The sequence below is a fragment of the Mobula hypostoma genome, chromosome 10 (genome assembly GCF_963921235.1).
Source record: "Mobula hypostoma chromosome 10, sMobHyp1.1, whole genome shotgun sequence".
In the NCBI taxonomy this organism is placed as follows: domain Eukaryota; kingdom Metazoa; phylum Chordata; class Chondrichthyes; order Myliobatiformes; family Myliobatidae; genus Mobula; species Mobula hypostoma.
In genome coordinates, this window is record NC_086106.1 from 12885385 (window position 1) to 12905378 (window position 19994).

General features: G+C 45.1%; 1 protein-coding gene across 2 annotated transcripts in view; it reads left to right on the plus strand.

Annotated features, from left to right (window-relative positions):
• LOC134352661 (sodium/calcium exchanger 3-like) overlaps positions 1-19994 on the plus strand; it is a 656469-nt gene that overhangs the window by 583467 nt on the left and 53008 nt on the right. The window lies entirely within an intron of this gene.

Below are 19994 nucleotides of genomic sequence, written 5' to 3' on the forward strand. Positions count from 1 at the left end.
AGTAGTAAGCAGCTGTTGATCCCAGGGGATCATCGGTTTACGCCTCTGGTGGACTGTGTCCTCTCCAGGGCACAAGCCTGGGCGGGAAGATTTGAAGAACCGGCTGTTGTCTGTGCAGCGGGTTACCCCTCTCCACGTCACTGATGTAGCCCAAGGGAAGGGCAAGCGCCGATACAGCTTGGCACCGGGTGTCGTCGCAGAGGTTGCCAGAGTGAAGTTGTAAACAACACCAAACTGCCTTAGGGACCCCGGCTCCGGATTTCTTCCTCGGGGTTTACTCCCGAAGCCTTTCCCGTGGGTGGGTATGGCTGCAAGGCAGCGAAGGTTTAAAATCAAGAGTTTTCCTTCTCCTAGGAGGGCTGCCATCCAAGGCTGACGAGCCCTACCTGCCCAAAGCAGCTGGTTTTGAGGCACCAGAAGTCCGCCTTTGCCCCTTCTCTTGGCAGTAGAAACAGTTCCGCCGGGCCTAGTAGCTAAGCCACACGTGAAGGCCAAAAATTAGATTAGATTAGACTAGATTATGAGGACACGCAGTCCTCTTTTATTGTCATTTAGTAACGCATGCATTAAGAAATGATACAATATTCCTCCGGTGTGATATCACAGAAACACAAGACAGACCAAGACTGAAAAACTGACAAAAACCACATAATTATAACATATTGTTACAACAGTGCAAGCAATACTGTAACTTGATGAAGAACAGGTCATGGGCACGGTAAAAAAAGTCTCAAGGTCTCTCGAAAGTCCCCACATCTCACGCAGACGGTAGAAGGAAGAAAATCTCCCCCTGCCATGAGCTTCCAGCGCCGCAAACTTGCCGATGCAGCATCCTGGAAGCACCCGACCACAGTCCGACTCTCAGTCTGTCCGAAAACTTCGAGCCTCCGACACCGAGCACCGAGCACCATCTCTGCCCAGTGCTTCGACCCCAGCCCGGACCCCCAGCAACAGGCAAAGCCAAGGATTTGGGGCCTTCCCTCCAGGGATTCTCGATCGCACAGTAGAAGCGGGCATTTCAGAAGTTTCTCCAGATGTTCCTCCGTGCTTCTCACGTCCGTCTCCATCAAATCAGGATTGTGCACAGGCCCTATTTAACAAATACAATATCATTTCACCAGAGAGGCCAAGTTAGACTTAATTGTCAGAGGCTGTTAGGGTCACACGCCATTTGGAGCACTTTATAGGTAGTGGGAGTTTATCCCTACTAGCACACTCGGATATGACAACCTTAGGAACCTCTTGTGATTAGGCTAGGGTTAAATTGAGGGTTGCTGGAAGATGCAGCTCAGAGGGTCGGAAGGGTCTATTCCGCTCTGTGTTCCAATTTAAAAAAAATTTAAAATAGGGAGGAGAGTGTGTGACGTTGAATCAGGTTCACGGGTGTCACAAGCGAGACAGAAAGCACTCTCTGTGAATGGGTACATTCATCATTTATTTATACACAGTAAAAATTCGACCAAACATCCCCATTTCCCATATTACAGGAACTACAAAGTTGGAATATTCACCTAACATTCAGCAAACATACTTAGCAGACCACAGTACGTGTGCTTGCAACACTGTGTGTCCGACAGAGTGATCAGCAGCACTGGGGCTCCACAGGGACTGTCTTGTCTCCCTTTCTCTTCACCATTTACACTTTGGACTTCAACTATTGCACAGAGTCTTGTCATCTTCAGAAGTTTTCTGATGACTCTGCCATAGTTGGATGCATCAGCAAGGGAGATGAGGCTAAGTACAGGGCTATGGTAGGAAACTTTGTCACATGGTGTGAGCAGAATTATCTGCAGCTTAATGTGAAAAAAACTAAGGACCTGGTGGTAGACCTGAGGAGAGCTAAGGTACCGGTGACCCCTGTTTCTATCCAGAGGGTCAGTGTGGACATGGTGGAGGATTACAAATACCTGGGGATACGAATTGACAATAAACTGGATTGGTCAAAGAACACTGAGGCTGTCTACAAGAAGGGTCAGAGCCGTCTCTATTTTCTGAGGAGACTGAGGTCCTTTAACATCTGCCAGACGATGCTGAGGATATTCTACGAGTCTGTGGTGGCCAGTGCTATCATGTTTGCTGTTGTGTGCTGGGGCAGCAGGCTGAGGGTAGCAGACACCAACAGAATCAACAAACTCATTCGTAAGGCCAGTGATGTTGTGGGGATGGAACTGGACTCTCTGACAGTGGTGTTTGAAAAGAGGATGCTGTCCAAGTTGCATGCCATCTTGGACAATGTCTCCCATCCACTACATAATGTTGGGCACAGGAGTACATTCAGCCAGAGACTCATTCCACCGAGATGCAACACAGAGTGTCATAGGAAGTCATTCCTGCCTGTGGCCATCAAACTTTACAACTCCTCCCTTGGAGGATCAGACACCCTGAGCCAATAGGCTGGTCCTGGACTTATTTCCTGGCATAATTTACATATTACTACTTAACTATTTATGGTTTTATTACTATTTATTATTTATGGTGCAACTGTAACAAACACCAATTTCCCCCGGGATCAAAAAAGTATGAAAACCAATTTCCCCCAGGATCAATAAAGTATGACTAGTTAAAAGTACATGCAAAGCATACCTTCCCAGTGGTCACGTGCCCCACTTGCCTTAAACCAGATTGATTCCTGGGATGGCAGGACTTTCATATGAAGAAAGACTGGATGAACTAGGCTTGTACTCATTGGAATTTAGAAGATTGAGGGGGGATCTGATTGAAACGTATAAAATCCTAAAGGGATTGGACAGGCTAGATGCAGGAAGATTGTTCCCGATGTTGGGGAAGTCCAGAATGAGGGGTCATAGTTTGAGGATAAGGGGGAAGCCTTTTAGGACTGAGATTAGGAAAAACTTCTTCACACAGAGAGTGGTAAATCTGTGGAATTCTCTGCCACAGGAAACAGTTGAGACCAGTTCATTGGCTATATTTAAGAGGGAGTTAGATATGGCCCTTGTGGCTACGGGGATCAGGGGGTATGGAGGGAAGGCTGGTGCAGGGTTCTGAGTTGGATGATCAGCCATGATCATAATAAATGGCGGTGCAGGCTTGAAGGGCCGAATGGCCTACTCCTGCACCTATTTTCTATGTTTCTATGTTTCTAAACAAGAGAAGAGAGAGAGAGAGGGAGAACCTCCCACACATGCTCTCTATATACCCAGCATGTTTGAAACTGGATAGCAGGCGGCGAACTAATCGGAAAGGCAGCTGCGGTTTCTAAGCTAACCAATCCTAATGGGAGCAACTTTCGACAATCAGAATAAGGCACAGAACTATTCCGTGAAGCCACGGGACAGAGTGACATCAAGCTCAGCCTTAATGGTTCGCAGATGTCCTGGGTTACCTGGATGTTGATTCTGCATCGCAATGAATGGAAAATCTAAGAAAGGGCTACCCTGTAGCTTTGATGAGTACGTCCACCAGAAAGTGAATCTTAGGGTTGTATAGGGTGACACATATGTACTTAGGTAATAAAATTTACTTTGAACTTTACTCTTCAGGCTTGGACTGGGCTTATCACTATGGCTCTGCAGACTTCAGATAAGAGGATAACCCTGGCACAGGTTTCTGTCTTGATGGGGCGGGGGGGGGGGCACAGCTGCAAATATAAGTTAAGTTTTTTAAGGTAAAACTACCCATAAGTCAAGTTTTCTACACAGCAAGTGGAGGGTGTGTGGAATGTCCCGCCCTGGTGGTGGTAGAGGCAATTACATTAGTTAAGAAATCCTCAGACAGGCACATGACCGTAAGACTAAAAGATCTAGGAACAGAATTAGGCCACTGGGGCCACTGGGGCCACTGGGGCCACTGGGGCTGCTCCACCATTTCATCACAGCTGATTTATTATCTCTCTCAACCCCGTTCTTCCCAAAACCTTTGATGCCCAAACTAATCAAAAACCTATCAACCTCTGCTGTAACTATACCCAGCGGATGTTAAAAAATGGAGGATATGTAGGCGGGAACAGTTAGATTGATCCTAGAGTAGGTTATATAAGGTCAACATCGTGGGCCCAAAGGCCTGTACTGTGCTGTTGTGTTCTATGTACTGAGTTGAGTTGAGTTCAGGCCTCTGTCGGTCAGAGTTGACCGTGGATACTCTGTCCTAGCTGACTCGATACGCAAGCCTGGGAAGTACGATGTGGAGAGCGAGGCGTTGCCCATGTAGCAAGCTCCCCCTCTCCACGCATCTGATGAATCCAAAGGAACGGCAGAGACCGATACAGTTTGGTACCAGCAGCATCGCAGGAGTGGCCAGTCAGCGTTGAACTCAATGTGGGACTGCCTTAGGGACTCCAGTTCTGGATTTTTCCCTCGGGGTTTACTCCCAAAGCCTTCCCCGTGAGCGGGTATAGCCGCAGGGCAGCGGAGGTTTGAGATCGGAGTTTACCTTCTCCAACCACGGCCGATGAGCCCCATCTGCCCGAAGCAACTGGCTTTAAGGCATCAGTAACCCTCCTTTGCCCCTTCTCCTGTCAGTAGAGCCAGGTCGCCCTGGCTTAATAGCTGAGCCACATGTGAAGGCCAGGAGCTGGTCTTGGTTGTCAGAGGCTAATTGATGTGCACGCCATTGAGAGCATTTAATAGGTAGTGGGGGCTTGTCCCCATTACCCCCCCCCCGCGGCTATAACAACTATGTAATATAACAGTGCAAATACATCACTTGAAGTGGGGTTGGGTAGGGGGCTCTAGTTTGAGAATATGTCCTCGCCTGACTGCACGGGTGCAATGGGTTGGCACCGATTGCATTCCCCCAAAACACCAGTGGAAGTAATTGGTTGGGGGAGACCCAATGGATAGCAATGAATCGACCGGCCTCTACATCCCTATCTCCAGCTGAAAGCTCAACTTATATTTGCAACATCTTGCCTGTTGTCACGCAATAAGTCGCACTGTTCTATAGCCTTGAACAGAATTAATTTCAAAGCTTAATAACTTGTGCCCACACATCCATTTCTCTCAGTACTCTCTCTCTCTCTCTCAGTGGGAACATTCGCTTTGGCTGCCTTCATCTTTGCTTTATGTTCCAGACAGCCATTGGCCTTTACCTCCCCATCACCCGCCCAGAGATAAGTCCCTCTGCTCACAATCCTGCTCCTTACGGTTTCAAACCACAGTGCCGAATGCACTCGCCATGTTTGAATGAGGTTGTGTAGTGTTAAGTTAGTGGCCCCAGCTACACGGCTGCATAGATGATAGGGGAAGAGTTTGATTGCCAGACATCACACTGGAGCGCAGGACGACCTGATATTTGGACGATTTAAACGCCGGGCCGGATGGATTGGAAAGGCAGGTGTCAGGACTGGAGGCGAGGATCGGGCTGGTTCTGCTCACCGCTCTGTAACGTCTGCTCAGCTCTTAGCTGCACTGAGGCTGAGGCTCGGGGCCTGCTCTGGCTGCTCCAGGCTTCGTGCCTGCCAGCTTGATGCACTATCAATTACTCCAAAATATTGAAAGGCTTTTATTAGCAGTAAAAGTGACCTCGACCATGCTGAGTATCTGCCCTGGACTGAGGGAGGAGCTGTGGCACAATCGCCTTTATTCAGGGATCTGTGGGAGGAGCCACAGGAGCAGTCAGCAGAAGGGCGTGTCCAGACAGGGAACCCAGTTACAACATATATATATATGGTTTACCACAGCGCTCCGCGAGATTTTCCTCAGCTGTGTGATGAACTGAGGCTGAGGTTGTGGGGCTTCTCTGGGCAACCTGCCTGTGGACTCCGTGACTTGGACTTTCGAATTTACCATTTTAAGACCGTGTTCAAATTTACCACTTTAAGACTGTGTTCAAATTTACCACTTTAAGAACTGTTCCAGATTTACCGTATAGCCGTTAACTTCTGGTTCAGTTAGCCATTTGAATACTTTTCACTGTTGTTGAGCAGAGTTTAATAAACATTTGTTTTTAAAACCTGACTCAATTATATATTCATTGTTGCTGGTCACGTGACGCCAGGACATGCCATCTTCTCAGTGTTACCATCAGGAAGGAGGTACAGAAGCCTGAAGGCACACACTCAACGATTCAGAAGCAGTTTCTTAGAGGGAGTACAAAGAAGGTTCACCAGATTGATTCCTGGGATGGCAGGACTTTCATATGATGAAAGACTGGATGAACTAGGCTTATACTCGTTGGAATTTAGAAGATTGAGGGGGGATCTGATTGAAACATATAAAATCCTAAAGGGCTTGGACAGGCTAGATGCAGGAAGATTGTTCCCGATGTTGGGGAAGTCCAGAACGAGGGGTCACAGTTTGAGGATAAAGGGAAAGCCTTTTAGGACCAAGATTAGGAAAAACTTCTTCACACAGAGAGTGGTGAATCTGTGGAATTCTCTGCCACAGGAAACAGTTGAGGCCAGATCATTGGCTATATTTAAGAGGGAGTTAGATATGGCCCTTGTGGCTAAAGGGATCAGGGGGTATGGAGGGAAGGCTGGTACAGGGTTCTGAGTTGGATGATCAGCCATGATCATACTGAATGGCGGTGCAGGCTCGAAGGGCCGAATGGCCTACTCCTGCACCTATTTTCTATGTTTCTATGTTTCTTTGCCATCCAATTTCTAAATAGACATTGAACCCACGAACACTACCTCACTACTTTTTAATTTCTGTTTTTGCACAATTTATTTAATTTAACTTTTTTATATATATCCTTACTCCAATCCACAGGATTTTTTCGCTATATTATCAAATATTGCTTTGTACTGCTGCTGCTAAGTTAACAAATTTCAACATATGATGGTAGTATTAAACCTGATTCTGATAATGCTGAAAAGTGATTCAAAACTGTGATGGACACATCTTCCTTTCATTCTAACCCTTACTCTTCCTCCACCCCAGCACAGTTCACTCGACTTCATTAGTTATCATGCTGTGTCCGTACATTGCTGGCAATTATCTTGATTAATTTAAGTCTTTGATGTTTACTGGGCTGCGAGCCTAATCTATATCAGAGAGGCCATTGGCACTTAATGTTCAGCCAGGATTGAATTTGATTGAGAAACTATTCCCTTTGCTAAGGCCACCCATTTGTCTTTCATCTTTACCTCTAAAAGGCATTATGCATTTATTTCTACACCATCTATTAATGCAAAAGGACTAATTAACGTAAGTTCATACCAATCTCTGCAAAATCAACTTTAAAAAATAGCTACTGCCTGTTACGCTGCTGGCATGTAGGGCACCTCCATCTCTGACGGTGTTCAGGGCTTCCTTCATCGTGTCAGTAGCTACCTCTCGGTTTTCACTACTGTCAGTCACGCAAGTCCCGGGTGGAGACTCAGGAATACTGTCACGCTCAGATGTAGAAGGGTTCTTCAATTTTGTTTTATCAGTCAATGAGCAAAACCCCTGAACCTGGAGGACTGGTGGACCACTCTAAGTTTGATCTCTTCTACCCTTTGACCTGTTTGGCACGAGTGACCCTACCAAGAGGCGAAGCATAAAGCCCCTGACTCCAGCCAATACTGCACTCCAGGTCACTGAGGCATGCAAGCCTCCAAACCCTACGACAAGGTTGTGGCCCTTTTGGAGGTGTGAAGAACTGGTCTTTGGTTTAATGATTATTGGGTTCATAATCTTCAAAGCCATCGGTTACTCCTCTCAACCCCACATTCAGAATCTAGATGGTGCAAACTTGCAGTGCATACCAACCCCATCCTGTGCCTCCTGTGCATTACCAATTTACCCGGTCCCTTCAGAGCATTTAAATCTAACAGTGTCCCAACTCTCTCCAGTTTTACCTTCAAAAACGGTGCAGAGCACCAGCCTGAGCACGTCAGTTCCACTTGTAGCAACTCCACGCAGCATAAAGCTCAACTGGGTTTAACCTGTGCCCCTGGCGGCATAAGCCGTGACATAGGAATCCCTGAAAATGCTCTGAAATTTTAAAAATAATGAGTAAATTCTGACTAATTAATGTTTCAAAGCCAGTCTCATTGCCTCAGTAAAGCAGGCAACATAATCAAAGAGCCCATTCACCCTTAACATTCTTTCTTCAGCCCCTTCTCACATTGGGCGGGAGATACAAAAGCCTATATTTACAGTACTGTGCGAAAGCCCATAAGACCGTAAGACCATAAGACAAAGTAGCAGAAGTCAGCCATTCGACCCATCGAGTCTGCTCCGCCATTTTATCATGAGCTGATCCATTCTCCCATTTAGTCCCACTCCCCCACCTTCTCACCATAACCTCTGATGCCCTGGCTACTCAGATACCTATCAATCTCTGCCTTAAATACACCCAATGACTTGGCCTCCACTGCTGCCTGTGGCAACAACAAATTCCATAGATTCACCACCCTTCAATCCTTTCCTGTGATTTCCTGTGTCATGAGTAAAGGCGGTCGTCTCAAGTATGAGTTTGCGTGGAGATGCAGCTTCCTGGAGGTGGAGGAAAGAGGACACACCAACAGGTGGATCCATGCGGGAAGGCATGGTTTGTCAAGTCTTAGGCATATATATATAGCTAGGATCCCTAAGACTTTTAACTGTACTGTAATAATTTAATGTAGGCACTGTACAGCTGCCACAAAAGAAAAAACAAATTTCATGACCTTGTGAGTGATGATAGACCTGATTCTGATATGGGTCTCATTGTGGACTGAGAGTGGGAAGGGGACAGGGCGAGGGGAAGGAGTGGGAAGCACCAGAGAGACATTCTACAATGATCAATGAACAAATTCTTTGGAACCAAATCACCCCGCCTGGTGTCTCACCTGCCTGCGACACCACCCCAGCCCCAGCTCCTTGTGTTCCTTCTCTGCCACCTGCCCCACATCCTCTCATGGCTCTCCACCATCGCCATTCCTAACATCCTTTGCTCCCCACTTGATTTACAAACTTGCTCTCCGCTCCACATTGACAAACACAGTACTGTGCAAAGCTCTTAGACATCCTTGCTATATATATGTGCCCAAAGACTTTTGCACAGTACTGTATGTACTACTAGGCTGAAGGACAGCTTCAATAAGTACATCAGTAAGATTGACTCTTGACCTCACAATCTCAGTAAGATTGACTTTTGAGCTCATAATCTCAGTAAGATTGCCTTTTGAGTTTATAATCTCAGTAAGATTAACTCTTTACCTCACTATCACAGTAAGATTGACTCGACCTCACAATTTCAGTAAAATGAACCCTTCACCTCACAATCTCTGTAAAATGGACCCTTCACCTCACAATCTCAGTAGAATGGACTCTTGACCTCACAATTTCAGTAAAATGGACCCTTCACCTCGCAATCTCTGTAAAATGGACCCTTCACCTCACAATCTCAGTAGAATGGACTCTTGACCTCACAATCTCAGTAAAAGGGAAACTTGACCTCACTATCTAGCTCACTGTGTCTTACCTTACTGCCTACCCACACTCCACTTTCTCTGTCTGTAACACCTTGTTTGCATTCCCTTTTCCTTCGTTCTACCTCAATGAACCGTTGTAATGGACAGCATGCAAAACACCTTTCTCACTGTACCTCCGTACATGTGACAGTAATAGGCCAAGCTAACTCACAGCACCTCGTTAATCATTCTATTCTTTTGGGAAAACGCGAAGGCTAAAAACGTGTAACATTTTTATACTCACCTTGTTACAGCCTGCACTCAATTGACTGTGGACTTTAAGCTCACATTTAGCAGCGTTAACTATCGATGTTAAATACTGTGCTTATGAACCAACTCCAAGAGACTGCTATTTATCACTTAGCAAGACTGCCCACGAGCAGAGCTTCCTTGTTATTCATGGTTGGTCAGCTTCACATCATGCCTGTAGGAAAATTCTGAAAGTGACACTGAACTACTCGGTCCTTAGCAGACCGAACAAGCATATTGTATATTAAGCACTGCATGACGCTTGGTCATAATGACATGAAAAATTTTGGAACTGTTTATTATCGTCAATATTTAATATTCCTTTTTGGAAGTAAATATATTGGAGCAAGGGTGGGAAAACAGGGAAATTAAGAATAAATAGTTGTTTTCTCCTTTACACCTGAATGATGTGGAGAGGGGGAGATGTTGGGAGGGACTGCCAAAGAAGTATGTAAAATTGGTAATCAGCTTAATATTATCAGATGTACCGAACTACGGTGGTATTGGTACTACCCATACATTTTGTGTCGTGTTGTATTGATGTGGCCCATCATGGTCTCATGACCATGATTGTTCTTGGCAAACTTTTCTACAGAAGTGCTTTGCCATTGTCTTCTTCTGGGCAGTGTCTTTACAAGACAGGTGACCCCCCCCCCCCAGCCATTATCAATACCCTTCAGAGACTGTCCGCCTGGCGTCAGTGGTCGCGTAACCAGGACCTGCGATGTGCACCGGCTGCTTGTATGACCATCTACCTCCTGCTCCCATGGCTCCACGTGACCATGATTTGGGGGTTAGGGGGCTAAGCAGGTGGTACACCTTGCCCGAGGGTGACCTGCAGGCGAGCGGGGGGAAGGAGTGCCTTACGCCTCCTTTGTTAGAGATTTATCTCCACCCCGCCACCTGAAAAGCTTTAGCAGAAGGCAGAATATGGTGTTAAAGCCACAGAGAAAGTTCAGGCAGACAATAGGTACAAAACCACAATAAGGTAGGTTGTGAGGTGAAGAGCCCATCTAATCATACAAGACTTATCAACATCTCTGAAGACGTATCCTGGGCCCAATATATTGATGCAATTACGAAAGAGGGCAGGCCAGCGGCTATGTTTCATGAGGATTCTGAGGAGATCTGATATGTCATCAAAGATTTGAGCAAATTTCTACAGATGTACAGATGTGGAGATCATTCTAACTGGTTGCATCACCGTCTAGTATTGAGGGGCCACTGCACTGAAAAAACCTGTAAACTCCGTCAACTCCCTATTTTTCTGGACATCTTCAAACTGGCAGCATCTATCATTAAGGACCTCACCCCCATCACCCAGGATGTGCCCTCTTCTCATTACTACCATCAGAGAGGAGGTACAGAAGCCTAGACACACACTCAACATTTTAGGAACAGCCTCTTCTCCTCTGCCATCAGATTTCTGAAAGGACAATGAAACCATGAACTCAATATTCTCTTGCATTATTTATTTAATTAGATTTTAAAAATATATATATATTTCACATTTCTTATTATAATTTATAAAGTATTTGACGTATTGCGCAGTGGTGCAGGTTGTCCATCGTGTCTGACGGTTCACCTGTGCGAGGGAGATTTACAAGGTGGAAAAGCCATTGTACGGGGGCAGGGGTTCTCTCGAACTCAGAAGTCCAGTGGTATGAGCAAGCGTCACAAGCTGGGGTCTTCCTTGGGCGCAGTGGATGACCATGACGTCTTCTGTGCTTCGTCATGTCCTTGGCTCTCCACGGCCTCATCTGCCCAGTCCGCCGGAGCTGACCTCGCCTGCTGGGTCAGGCGGGTCCCAATCTCACTCGCCAGCCACCCCCACCTGGTTTAGCCTGCCCGTCGAAGCGGTGTACCAAGGCGTGGCTGCCCTCACGTGCAAACAGCCGCAGGTGAGGGCTGAGTGTCCGGCGGGGACCGAAGGTGAGTGAGCTGCCCCAGAGTGGAGACTACAAGCCCCTTCACCAGAGCTGCTACCCCTTCCCTGGACACCCCATATACCCCATGCCCTGTACTGCTGCCACAAGACAACAAATTACATGTCAGTGATAATAAACCTGATTCTGATGAAGAGGATCACTCAATAGTCTCGTAAAAGTGGGGTAGAAACTGTCCTTGGGCATGGTGTTATGTGCTTTCAGGCTTTTGTATTTTCTGCCCTTTGGGAGTGGGGAGAAGAGAGAATGTGAAGGGTGGGTGAGGTCTTTGTGTCTGCTGGCTGCTTTACTGAGGGAATGAGGACTGTAGAGAGAATCCACAGAGGGGAGGCTGGTTTCGGTGAGGTGCTGACTTGTTTTGACAACTCTCCACAGTTTCTTGGCCAGAGCAGTTACCGTACCGAGCCGTTATGCACCTGGATGCTTCCTCTAGAGCGTCTAGAAAAATTGGTGAGGATTGATGGGGACCAGCTGAGTTGTTTTGGCCTGCTGAGGGAGCAGAGGCGCTGGTGTGCTTTCTTGCACGGATTATGGCATGGTGAAGATCAGTACTGTTCATCAGAAATCCTATCGCAAATGCCATTTCAGCATCCCAGATAATCAGGCCTACTTCAAGAAGAGTTGCTGAAGGTGCGATTTAATGGGGGGGGAGGGAGGGAACATCGACTCAGACCATGAGAGGCCTGCGTCAGGCATTTTCATGCCTTACAAGGCGCAGATTGGGAGTCTGTGTGGGGCACCACTCCTCGCACAGACTAGAGCAATGTGTGATTAAGTGCCTTGCTCAAGGACACAAACACACTGCCACAGCTGAGGCTCGAACTAGCGACCTTCAAATCAACACGACTTAACAGGCTATGACTGTTCTAATGCCTCATCTTTGACTGGATTAATTTGACTTTTTTGTGTGTTAAACTGTGTAAGATAGGACTCTGAAGAAAGTAAGTTTTTCTCTTGCTGTACAAAATTGCTACCATTGGGTTCCGTATGGGCAGTTATATTGGACTCTGTAATGGAGACAGATCGGAACCAGGCTGGAAGGGAATTAAGCCAGTTGGAATTAATGAGGTATTTGGCATGAGGGTCCATAGCGCACACCATCCCTCTGAGCTGTGACAAAAAGAGCTGATTGATAACAGTGACAAAAGAGTTAACAACAGACAACAAAACAGCAGTAACCGCACCTTCTGCACTGCTATCTGCATCTGGTTGGAAGTCAACAGAATCAGGTTTATTATCGTTTAAAAATTTTTTTTAAAATTATTATTAAAGAGCAACTAAAAATACATTAAGGTAATCAAGTCAATATGTCAATGCATAATGAAGAATTAAATTAGCAAATAACTGATTAACAAAGCTAAGCAATATATCAATAATAATAAGAAAAATAAAGTGTTAAGAATATTTTTTTGAAAGAAAAAAAGAAAGAAAAAAAAGAACCCCTACTAACTAAGAGAAAAAAACCCTACTAACTAAAAAAAAATTGGAAAAAAAACCCACTGGGAGCACAACCCTGGAGCTATACGCCATACAAGCTTCCATAAAAGGGAAACATCAATCCGCCAACTCAAATCCATTTAAACAAAAATCAGAAGGAAACCATATTAATTAACTCAAATCAGATGATAGTAGCGGGCAAATGAACCCCACTTTTCTTGAATTAAATTGAGGATCAGAAGTTCAACTTCTGGTTTTCTCCAAACTAAGACATAACATCACCTGAGAGAACCACTGTATCAAAGTGAGAGCAGAGGCATCTTTCCATTTCAACAAAATAGCCCTTCTGGCCGATAATGTAACGAATATAATTACATGTTGGTCTGATAGAGAAATACCATGAATATATTGAGGGATTATACCAAACAAAACTGTCAACTTATTAGGTTGTAAATTAATTTTTAAAACTTTAGAAGTTGTAGAAAAAATAGATTTCCAAAAATGTTTCAATACAGAACATGACCAAAACATGTGTGTCAATGTAGCTGTCTCGGTTTTACATCTATCACACACATTGACACACATTGACAGATGTAAAACCTAGTCAGGTTTATTATCAATGACACACTGGATTCCTTGACATTTGTAGATATGCGGCAGCAGTACGGTGCAATACATTAAAAATTACTATACTTCACAATAATAAATACAAAAAAGAAATTCGTTCAAGACAAGAGCAAAAGTGAGGTAGTGTTCCTTGGTTAATGTGGTCCATTCAGAAATCTGATGGCATGAGTGTTTGCCTTCAAGCTCCTGTACCTCCTTCCTGATGGTAATAACGAAAAGAGGGCATGTCCTGGGTGGTGGGAGTCCTTTATGATGGATATAGAACATAGAACATAGAATATACCTCCATAAACCTTCTTGAGGTGTCACCTTTTGAACACATCCTTGATGGTGTGGAGGCTAGTGTCCATGATGGAGCTGGCTAAGTTTACAACTCTCTGCACCTTTTGCTGATCCTGTGCAGTGGTCTCTACATACCAGATGCTGATGCAATCAGTCAGAATACCCTCCATGGTACATTTGTAGAGTCTTTGGTGACTTAGCAAACCTCCTCAAATTCCTAATGAAATATGGGTGCCGCAATGTCTTTTAGCAATTGTATCAGTTGGATGCTGGCGTGGAGATATGTCTCAACCAAGGGCACTGTAAGGCATTCCTTCCTTCTGCTAGTGTGCAGGCCACCCTTGGGCAAGGTGCTTAGTCACCCTATCCCCCGGTCAAGGTCAAGTGAGACCATGGGAGCGGTGGTGGATGGCCATATGCGTAGTTGGTGCATATCACAAGTCCTGGTTGTGTGACCGCTGACGCCAGGCAAGACAGTCTCTAGAGTATTGATAATGGCCGGATTCAACTGTCTCGTAGAGACACTGCCCAGAAGAAGGCAATGGCAAACAATTTCTGTTGAAAACTTTGCCAAGAACAGTCAGGGTCATGGAAAGACCGTGATAATTCACGTCATATGACATGTCACGTAATGAATGGACAAATCAAAATGTTGGGCCCAGTATAGATCATTAGAGATGGCGACAACCAGGAACTTGAAGCTGCTGACCCCCTGGTGATGACTGATGTTTGGTCCATCAACTTTTCCTTCCTGAAGTCCAAAATCCTTGGGCTTACTGACATTGAGTGCAATGTGGTTGTTGTGACACTACTCAATCAGCCAGCCTCTCACAGGATAGGGGTTCTTGGGTTGTGTGCCATTTCCTGCAACTTTGCTCATACTGCAGATACCCTTTAATGGAACACACCAATGTTCAGCCACTGGAAACACATCACTGGCATTTAAGTGTTGAGCATTCCAGAACATATGAGGCTGCTTAATAAGTTAAGAGCCCATGGTATTACTGGAAAGGAGGGAGGGAGGAGAAGATGGCGGCGCGACGCAGCACACGCGGCCGTTCCGAATGATATCGTATGTGTAACTAGGGGCCGTGCACAATCCGGATTTGATGGAGACAGCCGTGAGAAGCACGGAGGAACACCTGGAGTAACTTCTGAAATGCCCGCTTCGCTGCCGCTGCTACAGTGCGATCCAGAATCTCCAGAGGGGAAGGCCCCAAATCCTTGGCTTTGCCTATTGCCTGTTGCTGGGGCCGGGGCCAAAGCGCTCGGCAGAGATGGTGCTCGGTGTCGGAATTTTCGGACAGACTCGGAGTTGGATTGTGTTCGGATGCTTCCAGTATGCTACATTGGCAAGTTTTCGAGAGACTTTGAGACTTTTACCATGCCATGGTCTGTTCTTATCAAATCACGGTATTGCCTTGCACTGTTGTAAGTATATGTTATAATTATGTGGTTTTTGTTAGTTTTTAAGTCGGTTTGTCACGTGTTTCTGTGATATCATTCTGGAAAAACATTGTATCATTTCTTAATACATGCATTACTAAATGACAATAAAAGAGGACTGCGTGTCCTCATAATCTAATCTAATCTAATCTAAGATACTAACATGGTAAAGTATTGGCTGAGTGGCAGGAGGCAAAGAGTGGGAATAAAGGGAGCTTTTTCTGTTGGCTGTCAGTAACTAGTTGGTGACAAGGGGTCAGTGTTGGGGCTGCTTCTTTTTACATTATATGTCAATTGATGGCAAATTTTACATCATATGTCAATATAATGGGGAATTGATGGCTTTGACGCAAAGTTTGCAGACAATACAAAGATAGGTGGAGGGGCAGATAGTTTTGAGGAAATAGAGAGGCCACAGAAGGACTTAGACAGATTAGGAGAATGGGCAAAGAAGCGGCGGATGGAATGTGGTGTCGGGAAGTGTATGGTCATGCACTTTGGTAGAAGAAATGAAAGGGTTGACTATTTTCTAAATGGAGAGAAAATTCAAAAATCTGAGGTGCAAAGGGATTTGGGAGCACCCGTGCAGGATTCCCTAAAGGTTTATAAGCAGATTGAGTCTGTTGCAAGGAAGGCAAATGTAATGTTAGCATTCATTTCAAGAGGTCTAGAATATATAAGTAAAGATGCAAAGTGGAGACTTTATAAAGCACTGGTGAGGCCTCACTTGGAATATTGTGAGCAGTTTTGGGCCCCTTATCTTACAAAAGGATGTTCTGACATTGGAGACAGTTCAAAGCGGGTTCCCAAATATGATTCCAGGATTGTCATATGAAGAGTGGTTCATGTCTCTGGGCCTGTACTCACTGGAATTCAGAAGAATGAGTGGTGATCTAATCGAAACCTATCCACGATTGAGTGAATATGGAGAGGATATTTCCTGTAGTGTGGGAGTCTAAGACCAGAGGTCACAGCCTTAGAATAGACAGGCGTCCTTTTAGAATGGAGATGAGGAGGAATTTCTTTAGCCAGAGAGTGGTGAATCTATGGAGTTCTTTGCCACAGGTGATTGTGTGGAGGCCAAGTCATTGGGTATATTGAAGGCAAAGGTTGATAGATTCTTGATTGGTCAGGGCATGAATGGATACAGGAAGAAGGCAGGAGACTGGGGCTGAGAGGAAAAATAGATCAGCCATGATGATATGGCGAAGCAAACTCGATGGGCCGAATTGCCTTAATCTGCTCCTATATCCTATGGTCTAATGGTCTAATATGCAAACTGCACATCTTGCTAACCCCCATGAGTTTTTCACAGGGAAGGAGATCCCATTAACTCAGCGTGTTGTGAAAGGTCTTAAATATAACAAGATTGTCAGTAGGAAACCTTCATTAATTTTCACTATCTGCTCCAGTGAGTACCAGGAAGGTCTGGCTCACGAGATTTACTGACTGCCCTCTGCTGAATATTGGAGATATGAGGGTTAGGCTTTTCATACTGTGGCTGGTGTTATCTGAAACAGCCTTCCAGACAAGTATAGAAGCAGATACAGTTATAACACTTACAAGACATTTGGACAAGGATGTAGATATGAAAGCCACGAAGGGATATCGGCCTAATATAGACGAAAAGAGAATAGCATAGATAGTCACGGTTGGCATGAATGATTTGAACCAGGCGGGCTTGTTTCTATGCTGTACAATTTGATTATTCTATTACAGCGTATCAGAATGATTACAGGCTAAAGGAAGCCATTTGCTGAATAATAATGCCTTTCCTCATCTCACAGGGTATAAAACCAATAGCTCGTTTGTTTTGTTGCTTTTGATTTTCAGGTAGATTAAAATTAGTTCTACAAAAATACAGTTCACGCCTTGCTCATTTGGAAGGGGGGATATTTCCAGTACATTTTCAAACACTTTCGTTCTGTTGCACCTGATTTTGGCCCTTCAGCCAATGGAAGCGGTTTCTATCAACTGTCTGTTCTCATGATTTTAAATACTTCTCTCAGACCTTCTCACAACCTCAGAGCCAAGGAGAACAAAGCCAGCTTCGTGAGTTTAGCCACACAACGCATCTAACCTACTCTGAGAATAATTTTAGTAAATTTACTCTCTGAAAACAATTGTGCCATTCCAGAACTGAAACGCACTGTGGATCATTGCCAGAAGTACAGCGCTATTCAAAAGTCAAACGCACATATATATAGAATTTCTATAGATAACACTTAACCAACAAGACAGCCTCTATTCAAGTAATGAAACACCCACCACTGAAAGTAAGAAGTTTCTAGAAAAAATACAAAGGTAACCGCAACTACTAGACAACCCACTGAATAATTACATATAGCAAACGTCAGCTAGGGTGCCTCAGACTTTTGCAAAGTACTGTAGTAATTTTATGCATTGCACTGTATTGCTGCTGTTAAAAAACATCAAATTTCATGACATATGTGAGTGATGATAAGGCTGATTCTGATATAGGTCTCTATTTTGGACTGAAAGAGGAATCATTGTTGGGAAAAGGGGAAGGGAGAGGTGAGGGAGTGGGGAGCACCAGGGAGACATTCCATAGTGATCAATAAACCAATTGTTTGGAATCAAATCTTGCCTGATGTCTCAGGGCTGGGTGTGTCTGCACCTCCTGCCCCTTGCTCTCCTTCTCTGCACCTGTCCCACACCCCTCCCAATGCGCTCTTCCCTCGCCATTCCCAACATTCCCAACATCCTTTGCTCCTTCCACCCCCAGATTTACAACTTGCTCTCTCGCCTTGCCTTGGTATGTCAAATGGCTCCGCTCCCTGGGTTGTGCTAAGGGAAGCTGGGCTCCTCAAAGGCTTCGCTTGCCTGGGCTGACTGCACACCATCAGTAAACTATCCTTGCCTGGACATTGTCTTAACCCTTGCCCTGCCGCAACCTCCACCTAAACACTAGGACAGAGTGCTGCTTCCCTTGCACTCTCGGTCAATGTGACTTTGATTAGTGGTGACCAAGTTCCTGTTGTGGGAGCTGGTTATGTTCTCTGGCTTCCAGGGTCCCAGAATAAGTGTCACCCTAGAATCCTTCATTTGCATCTTTATCTTGTATACGTGGCGATCTTGGTTCCCAAGCTTGACCAGAAAGGCTGAACAAAGGAGATTTAGGCTTTCAAGGGCTGTGCTCAGCCTGAATGACTTCATAATGTCTGCACACTGTCTGTGTCAGCTTACCATCTTGATTCATGCCACAATAACTCCCTTAAACATAAAATAGAAGTCCTGAAAGAAGTATGAATGGCTCTATTGCAATGTAACATAATGTCATAGTGTCTTTGCTGCCCATATTAAAATTTACAATAGATTTATGCTTTCTTTTTAGTAAACAAATCACAATATTCTTTCATTCATTCATTGTACGCCATGTCAAGTGACGTAGGCAATCATGGTCTTTCCATAACAATGATTGTTTTTGGCAAATTTTCCTGCAGAAGTGGTTTGTCACTGCCTTCTACTGGGCAGTGCTTTTACAAGATGGGTGACCCCAGCCATTATCAATACTCTTCAGAGATTGTCTGCCTGGTGTCAGTGTCGGATAATCAGGATTTGTGATCTGCACCAGCTGCTCATATGACCATCCACCACCTGCTCCCATGGGTTTGCGTGACCCTGTTCAGGGGGCTAAGCAAGTGATACACCTTGCCCAAGGGTGACCTGCAGGCTGGTGGAGGAAAGTACCTCCGTCCCACCACCCAATCATTTTATTCCTTTTTAAATAGGTGACTGTGTTCACTGCCTCCAATTCTTGTTCATAAACCTGTACTGGAATTCAGTTCGGGTACAACATGAGGCACCCGCTAGTGCTGTTCTGTGCCTTTGAACTTCACCTCAATATTTCAGAGCCCAGCAGAACTTGCTCAGCAAGGGCAGGAATGGTTCCCATGGTGATATTCACATGTGTGAGGGCCCACAACTCCTCGGCAGTTCTGCCAACAATACCGTGCTCATGCCTACCTACTGATCGATGTGAAGGCGGGTCAAAATGGCAAGGACATTGTGTGGTGACTGGAGATGATGCCCCAGAGTTTTTATGAGCTGTTCTCTAGATATGGCCTCTAGGGTGAGACTTTAGATTCTTTTTTTGCAAAGTAAACTCAAAGTTCAAAGTAAATTTATCAGCCATGTTGTCACCATAAACTGCCATGAGATTCATTTTGCTGCAGGCATTTGCAGTGGAAAAAATGCAATACAAATAGAGTCAATGAGAAACTACGCACACACCAACAAACAACCAAAGTGAAAAAGAAGGAAAATCGTACAAATACAAAAAAAAACCAATAATAATAAATAAATAATACTAAGCACATGAGTTATAGAGTCTTTGAAAGTGAATCCATAGGTTGTGGAATCAGTTCAGTGTTGAGGTGAGTGAAGTTATCCACGCTGGTTCAGGAGCCTGATGGTTGAAGGGTAATAACTGTTGCTGAACCCGGTGGTGTTGTCATGGTCCCCTCTGGCAATCCCCCACCATGCCATTTACCTCAGGAATTGGACCTCAATCACCTCACTTAAATTCCAATCATTCCCAGGTTCCACTAACTACACACACCGGCTTCCCATCAGGAACTGCAGGATAAAGACCCTGTGACCACAACAAGGAGCTGCCAGTTCATTGGTCGACTCTTGTATGA